This window comes from Leptodactylus fuscus, chromosome 4, assembly GCF_031893055.1.
Source record: "Leptodactylus fuscus isolate aLepFus1 chromosome 4, aLepFus1.hap2, whole genome shotgun sequence".
NCBI classification, from domain to species: Eukaryota; Metazoa; Chordata; class Amphibia; order Anura; family Leptodactylidae; genus Leptodactylus; species Leptodactylus fuscus.
In genome coordinates, this window is record NC_134268.1 from 48,513,822 (window position 1) to 48,522,991 (window position 9,170).

Sequence of the window (9,170 nt, forward strand, 5' to 3'; positions counted from 1 at the left end):
AAATTGAAATCACCACCCAAAACTACAACCCCCTCACTAAAGTCTGCCAATCTGCGGATAAGGGACCTACAGTACGCCAATTGACCCTGATTCGGAAGGTAGCAGCCAGCCACGGTAAGAACCGTGCCTCCCGTGCGCAATTTCAAGAAGAGAAACCTACCCTCAGGATCGATACAGGTGTCCAGAACCTCATGCTGCAAGGAACGGTGGATAGCAATTGAGACTCCCTTGGACTTAGCAACAGGGTTGACGCTGTGGAACCACTTAGGGAAGTAACGACTGCGGATGTCCGGGACGTGGTCCTTCTTAAAATGGGTTTCCTGCAAAACAAGGACATGTGAGCGCTGTTTATGCAACTGATACAGAATCTGATTACGTTTTTGAGGGACATTAAGGCCCCGAGCATTGAGGGTGTGCATATGTGGTTTTAATAGTTCTTGAGCTGTAGTGGTGACCCTAGTCCCAGCGTTCCTAGGGATATTACAATGTAATGTTCTGATCATCTGCTGTGATAATATTCTTATATATTTCTCATCACACTTCTTCCTTTATTGGAGCACACAGCAGATGAGAAGTGATGGCCAACATGATGAATGTAACATGTCAGCTGCCAGTGGAGTGGAGGAGCTGCAGGCAGATCTGGGCCCTCTTGTCAGATTCACTTTAAATAATCCAGCACTTACAGCCCATTAACTGTTTAAACACATTCCAGGGAACCCATCACTTATTATTAATGGACGCTAAACGCAATCATCCCGACCACGTGCAGATGGCAGATGTTCCAGCCAAGCATCAAACTAGTGGAGTGTAGGAGTGGAGAATTGCTGGGCTGCATTCTGACATTGCCCTTGGATCCTCGGCTTTCACCAGCCGCCATGCTACTTATTCTTTTCTTCAGACATAACACTATACTTACTAGATCTTCACATCTCTAGATTTTAGATATTGCAATTCATATTGATCTAAAGGCAGCTTGGCAGTTAGGAAAATGTCTGATTAAGGGATCCTGTCCCATTGAACATGAAGCCTGATTTGTGGTCAGTAAGTTATAGAGCAGGAGGAGCGGAGCAGATTGATGTATACTATGATACTGATTATCTATCCTTAGGACTGGTCATCAATATTAGATTGGGTCACAGGGAGGGCTCCTGAGTTTTGAACTCCATCTATCATGTCCACATGAATCCACCAAACTGAGTAGGATCATGGGGGCAGATTTACTATGGAAAATGCCCTCGAATTCTGATACTATTTGTGGCAAAAAAAATTTTTCTTGCCTTACACCACATTTATTAACTCTTAGACATTTTTCATCCAACGAGGAGAACTGGGCCTAAGATGCCCCAAAAGGTGACCGAATTGCACCACAATATTAGTGCATTTTTGTTAAAAACTAAGCCAATAATTGGTGTATGCTTATCCTACACAGTACAGCATAAGGCACTTTGACAGATCTGGTACATTAAGGCTCTCTAGACTAAGTTTGCACTGCCTATTAAATAGTATCAGAGAATCTGACCCATTGTCTGCCCGGGACAGATGCAGAAACTGATAATGAATCCATGCTAGACCCTTCACTAGAGTAATAATAATGAATACATCTACGACAGACACTGTAGAAAGAAATGTACAGTAGATTTTGTTTAACTGTTTAACCGAGTCCGCCAAATGCCTCCCAAACCAATAACAGTGTCATGCAGGGGCCTTTAAACAGGAGCAGAAATATATAATTGTGGCCACTAACCAAAAAATCCCCCAGTGCACTTGCAGGCTCATTTACATATCCATAAAAAGATGATTATCTCCATATTGCTTTATTGGTTTAAGGCCCCTACGTAGCACTTTCATTGTTTAGGGAGGCTTTTTGGACCTATCAGGCTACCTTTAATGTATGTCTACTGATACCTAAGAACACAGTAAGAATTTATGTAGAAAGTCCTAGAATCCGATGTCCTTGGTGTCTGCTAGTCTCAGATAAGGTCCACTGTGGTTTACACTAATATATGAAGAGAGGATGTAGGAAGGAGGATATTGATTCCTCCGGTCAGCCTCGCAGCAAGCTTCTAATATAAATACCGATCAGTCATAACAATGTAACCAATGTAAGGGAATAGCATTGATTATCTTGTGACAATGGCACTGGTTAAGGGGTCAGTTCTTAAAGTTGCTAAATTGTGATAGAAATATAACAAAACATCTCCAAAACTGCAAATATATTGGGGTGTTATATTGGTACGCATTGGCTTGTACTTACACCAAAAGTGGTCCCAAATAGAACAACGGCTGAATTGGTAACATGATTATTATGAATGCCCATAGATCATTGATCTGCATGTGGACTGAAGGTTAGATCATCTGGTTTGATCCCACCGAAGAGCAAATATAATACAAATCACTGAAAGCATTAGTGCAGGCTCTAATAGAGTCACAGTATACAGTGCAGCACATAAGGGTACATATGTGTAACTACAGACTGGTCAGCATGTCCACTGCATACAATGGGCATGTGAGCTTCAGAACTGGACCATAAACCAATGAAAGAAAGTGGCCTGATCTGATGTGTCACAATTTCTTCTACATTATGTGGATGGCGTGAGCAATACTCACCTGGAGAAGAGAGGCGCTATAGGAAGAAGTCATGACCTGGGCAGTGTTCTGCTGGGAAATGAGGCCCTGGCATTCACGTAGATTTTACTGTGACATCTACCACTATAGTTAGTTGTGTAATGACAGTAACCTCTATTACAAAAGTGTCTGAATACTGTATAAGCAATGCCGCCCCTGCTACCTCTTGTGTCACCCCCTCTACCTCATAGATTGTAAGCTCTTGCGAGCAGGGCCCTCAGTCCCAGTGTGTGAAATGACGTTCTTTGTTATGTATCTGTCTGTATTTGAACCCTACAAATTGTACAGTGCTGCGGAATATGTTGGCGCTATATAAATAAAATTTATTATTATTATAATACACGCACAAAGAGAGGAAATAGAGGAGACTATTGATAGATTTGGTCATTTTTACAGCAGGCGTCTATATATACAGTATATTTAGAATGTAAACCCATGATAACATATCTACATGTCAATAAAATGGGATATACAGTAGATGTTAGTATGTTGATAGTAAAACAGAGATTTTGCAAATGTATAATTCCATGTATGTCAAATTTTAACGTCATCTTAATTGCTAAGGGCTAGTTAACACGGGGCTAGTGACCACATATTTTGGTCCTGATTTTGGGCGGGAAGCCACATCACAATAGGACCAAAATGCGCCTGCCACGACTGTCTCAGCTTCCGACAGTCGCGGCTTCTCGCTCCAGAGTAGGCCCAAATGAATAGGCCTAGTCTGGAGGGTGCTATCGTGAGGCGGACGCCACGGATGAATGAGCCGTCGAATCCGTCTGAAGAAAGGGCAGCTCGCTTCTTTTTTCCATGAGCGGGAACACATGGCTCACGGAAAAAAGAATGCTAGCGGTCTACATAGACCTCTATTGTGAGGGGGCAGATTTTTAGGTGGATTTGCCGTCAAAATCCGCCCCCTCTTGCCCCGTGTGAATGAGCATTACGAGCATATGAAAACAACTATTACATACTGTATGTGAAAATGATACTCTGGTATCCTTGTAAAACCAGTCATACACTTTGAATGGTTGTTCAGCCAACAACTATCATGCTTGACTCCCCCATACACTTGCACATCCAGTGGGTTATCTCCCCAAGAACAAAAGCATCAGGCAGATGAAAATTGAGGTTCTTGGTTAACTGCTTGATAACATTGTATTAGTCCATCTCCAGAAGAGCTTGCCTTGTTGCTGACAGATGGGCTTATACAATTTGAATGTGTTAACTAAGAACCTCATTTTCATATATTTTTTTATATACAATATATAGCAGTTGATTTTGGTGCAATTTTTTGTGTTCCCAATACTTAGTTAATGTTTATGGCTAGATTAAAGCAATCCTCCAGTTGTAAACAACTTTGCATAAATGAATAGTACAGGCAACATAAGAAACATAATCCTACTAATCCTACTAATATTAAAAGTTTGTGTGTTTGGATGTTTGTTTCTCAATCACGCAAAAACGGCTAAATGAATTTGAATGACATTCAGCACAGAGATAGATTGTAACCTCGATTACAATATAGGCTACTTTTTATCCCGGTAAATGACATGGCTTAACATTGTGAGTACCGGCACCCACCATCAGGGTGTCGGGAATTGCGGTTATAACCGCACTTCTTTGTTTCTTTGGGGGAAATTATATCGACTGAACACTCTCCTGATGAACCCAGGGTAGCGTTCTATTCTGGGGGAAACGCGTTGAGAAGTACTTAACAGCAAGGGGGCGTTGGGCACTTATCTATCTGGTGGATGTATGGCAGCGTTGCCGTGCAGTGTACATAGTGCACACATAACAGAGCTGTCTAATATTATTTCAATAGAGAGCTGTTTGTCACGCCAATAGCGGGCTATCTGAGGTATAGGCATTACTCATGCTCCTATATTTGCCTTACTCCATCGCTCTGTGACTTTAAATTATAGGTGCCTACCGTCACCCTCATTTTAATTGTCGGATCACTATTGATAGGAGGTGTGAATTGGACCTCAGATCTGACTATATATTCCCATATAAGTATAGAGTGGAGTTTACAATAATATCCACTGGACATACTTTTGGACCATTGGGTTTTGTTATAGGGTGGATATCTTATCAGAATAACGCTAGGTTCACACCTGCATTCGGGTCTCCGTTCTGTGGTTTCCGTCTTCTGCATGCAAGAAGATGGAAACCTGTCAGACCGGGTCTGGCAGTGAGCGGCGGTGAGCGTTTTATGCTCTCCGCTGCAAAATAGTTTTTTTTAAACTGGACACAGAGTACTGCATGTCCGACTTTGTGTCTGATTTTAAAAAAAAAACGGTTTAGCGGCGGAGAGCATAAAACGCTCTCCGGCACTCACAGCTGGACATCTTTCAAACCCATTCAAATGAATGGGGGAGAAAGAGTCCTGTAGGTTTCCGACTCCTGTCTCTGTTTTGTGCAGGAAACGGAAACCTGCAGTACGGAGACCAGGCGCAGATGTGAACGAGCCCTAACTTGGGGGATTTCCACCGTTCAAATAATTATAGTCCCCTGCATCTTTAGGGACTGATATTAGACACTATACACTTTATCATACCAGGTGTTTCCACAGTAACAGACTAAAGTGTGGCACTGGGTGTGTTTGTGTCTGTGCGTTGTTAGTGTCCTCACCATACATCGCTTCCTAGTTTCCAGTGAAGGGAAAGAGCATATAGTGTGAAGGGACACGTATATCTTAAATATTTTAGGTGTGAGGTTTTTAATAAATAGTCAATAAAATTTGAGTTTTATCATTATCAATTTATTTTTTGCCATTTTTTTCTTCTTTGCTACTTTACAAATAGACCAACATTACCTCCAAGATCCTATATATGCAAACAGAATAATAGTGATAATAATATTGCTAATAATCATAAAAGGCATACAAACTGTAATGTAAATTTGTATCTTTCTTGACACTCACCTTCTATCCTATGGACAACCACTAACAAGCTTTCTCTGTGTACATCCCCAGTAATGAGTATTATCTGACCTCTAATACCTCAGTAACCTATTACATCTCCAAAATTCCTAAGCAAGTAACCTTTTATGTTCTCCACAAATTACCTTCTTTCCTTTCAGAAAAGAGTAAAGTAGTTTTTGTTTTCTTTTTTTTTCTTGTTCATTATGGTGACACGGCTCATATTCCATCAGCAGGAATGTGGGTCATCTGTAATGCCGGGGACGGCTGCCCTTTGTATCATCCAACAAGAAAATTACAAAATACTGGTCAATAAAAGGGAAGTGTTTTTTGTTATATCTACTGTATGTGTAATGAAGTGCATTACCTGGATAGTTAGCATTCATGCTTTAGTACCAGTGAAGAAAGCCCTTGTGTTTCACTAAAGAATGTAGTAGACCACAAAAATAGGAACTAAAAGCTAAGACTTCTGCCAATTACCATAAAAAGAAAACTTATACTTGAGTTCGCCAAGTACTTACAGCCCCTCTCCAAGTCTTCTACAACTGTTTATCTAAGACACCTTTGTTTAATGACACAATGGAGTAGAAAGCCAAAGGAAAGAGCCAGGCATAAGTCTCAGAGTCTATGGGAATGAGGCTGATAATACTGGAAGAAGAGGGTCAAGGCAAATGAGAAGCCACATCTGGAAGGAATGCAGATATTCAGTACACAGTGCACCTTAATGGTGGGCATAGAGGAACAATCACCCATGGGATCAAAGATTCTAAAGCCGTATGTAAGATAAAGGCCTTGTCTTCTTCCATTTACCCTTAAAGAGAGTCTGTCTCCAGAATTAGACATATCAACCCTGCCTCGCAGTTACACAGGTTAAAGTCACCTGAATCAAACATTGTTATCCCCTTGTGAATCAATGCCTCCGTTTGGTGGTGTTTGGAGGGTGATGCTACTTACCTCTTTTGGCGCAGCAGCAATGACCTCTTTGCTCCCAAGAGCTCATTTGCATAATGGCAATAAAGGTGATATTTTGGTAACAGTGGCACAGGGTGAAAACACAGTTTGATTCAGGTGACCCTATCTGCACTATGGCCGGTGACCGGCTGAAGTTGTAGTTGGTGACGTCATCCTGCAGTATAAGCATCATGGGTCTTCAAGGTGAACCGTAGCCATTGCTCTATAGCAGAGGAGTGAGGAAGGGTGAGTATGGCTGCTTTTTAATGTTATCATTGTTCCTGTCACCAAAGAACTTTTATTTGTATAAAGATAAAATCGATTGAAGGACAACTTGTTACGTATATTTACTCCAGAGATTTTTGCAGGTGGATTTTGGTGTGGAATTCGCCTCAAAAACCACCTCTTGTTCATTTCAATGTGAGTCACTTGCAGTTTTTTTCCGCTAGCAATTTTTTATTTTTTTTTTAAATGTAGATTGTGAGCCCTACAACGTACATTTTTTCCCTATCAGTATGTCTTTGGAATATGGGATGGAAATCCATGCAAACACGGGGAGAACATACAAACTCCTTGCAGATGTTTTTTTTTGCCCTTGGCGGGATTTGAACACCAGGACTCCAGCGTTGCAAGGCTGCAGTGCTAACCACTGAGCCACCATGTGGCCCCCCAGCTGGCAATTTCTTTCATGCAACATGACCTATCTTCAGGTGGATTCTGCAGCTGAGTCAGTTGCGGCGTCCATGGCTCGAGATTCTCTTCTGATTAGGCCCATTCATCTGGGCCTAATCAGGGGTGGGATGTCGTAACAGAATGTCGATGCACTTCATCTGCATCCCGTCGTGGCCGGCCATGTGAAAAAGCCATAGGTGGAAAAGGAATTTCCTCTTCCTTTTAAACCGTGTGAATGGGACCAAAGATGAACGCCAGCTCTGGCAATATGGATAAATAAGTATCTATATTACATACTAAATGTGGCCGTATATGTTTAGTCCAAAGATGATAAAAATAGTCGATTTTGACTAGAGTTATTGGTTGTCAATTATTGATTATTTTATCTCACCAGGGGCAAACTGGCATCACCTGGAAACAAGTTAGTCAAGTTAAAAATGATCAGCTAATAGTTCCATAATCATATCTGTCTGTGACAGATCAGTCCTCCTTTCCCTGGTGTTACTGAACATATATGGCTAGTATGAACGACTGTAATGACCAATATGAATTAAAATGTATATGACGGCTTTAGTAGAACGATCATTCACCAGGTGATCATATTTTAACAACCAACCAACTTCTATCTAATGCTTATGGCATCTTTATTATTTTACTTAAAGAGGTTGTCCGGGCAAATCAATTATTTTTAAAATAGGCTGGGGAAGGTGAAACAAATAATAATAATAATAATAATAATAATAAAAAAAATCATACTCACCTGTCCCCAGTGCTCCGGAGTCCTCCCAGTGTGCTCCGGTACTCTTGCTCCAGCGTCTTCTCTAAGTGAATCTGCTTGTTGGCTGTGACGTCCCAGATCTCTTCTGCTAAAGCTGCTGCTTGGCCTCAGCAATCACATGACGGCTGAGGCCAATCAGCAGCCTCAGGAAGAACCCCTGGGGTGTCACAGATAGTGACATCACGTGCCCTTTACTGAGGCCGCTGATTGGCCTCAGCAGTTATGTGTAGCAGGGACTTCTGCTGAAGATAACAATGGACTGGGAGAACCAGACCGCGCAAGGAGACACTGGAGTACCGGGGAAAGGTGAGTATGATTTTTTTTTCACCGCCACATAATTTTTGTGTCCATTTTTGCCTGGATAACCCCTTTAATTATTTCATAAGGTATAGTTTGAGTTGGCTTTGGTGAACCCCTGGCTACAAGCTGGAGTTTGGGGGAACTATCTTGTATATTCTGGATTCCCAAGAGGCATTTTGACTGTGGACAGTCCCAATACTGGGATTTCCTTATGTTGCAATGAAAATATCCATCATCACAAATCGATAATTATCATTCAGTACAATTCCTGATGGCATAGATGTCCTGTAGTTCAAGCATACTATTAAAATTATACATTTTGGTCAGTTTTTTAAAGGTGCATTCACACTAAGTATATGCTGAGCTGATTCTGAACATAAAACACATTCAGAATCAGCGCATACAAAGCAGATCCCATTCATTTCTATGGGAGCCGGCATACAAGCGCTCCCCATTGAAATGAATGGGCTGCTCTTTTCCCTATTGGCTTCAATGTGATACGCGCCTATCACAAACTTTCTGACAACATAGTGACAAATTATACAATGAACGTCTCTGCTTTATTCAGTTTGACCCGCAAAGGTTTATCTTTATCAGACACCATAATAATTGTACTGTCTATCGCACTCTTTATGTATCTTTTTTTTGCACCACTTTGTACTTATTTGTATGCTTTTATACACCCTCTGTTGCACTTTAATAAAACCTAACAATGACAAACCTTAGTGACAAACTGACACCACCAGCAACAACATGACCTTTTGCGCTACAGTTGGCAGTAATAATATAATAGAACCAAAAACTGCAATAATAATAATAATAAAAAAAATCAGTAATAAATTAAACTAAAATAGGATTAAAATATATACATTATGCTGCATGAGAAAATAATTGACAAGATACGTAAAATGCATCAAATTTAATTGT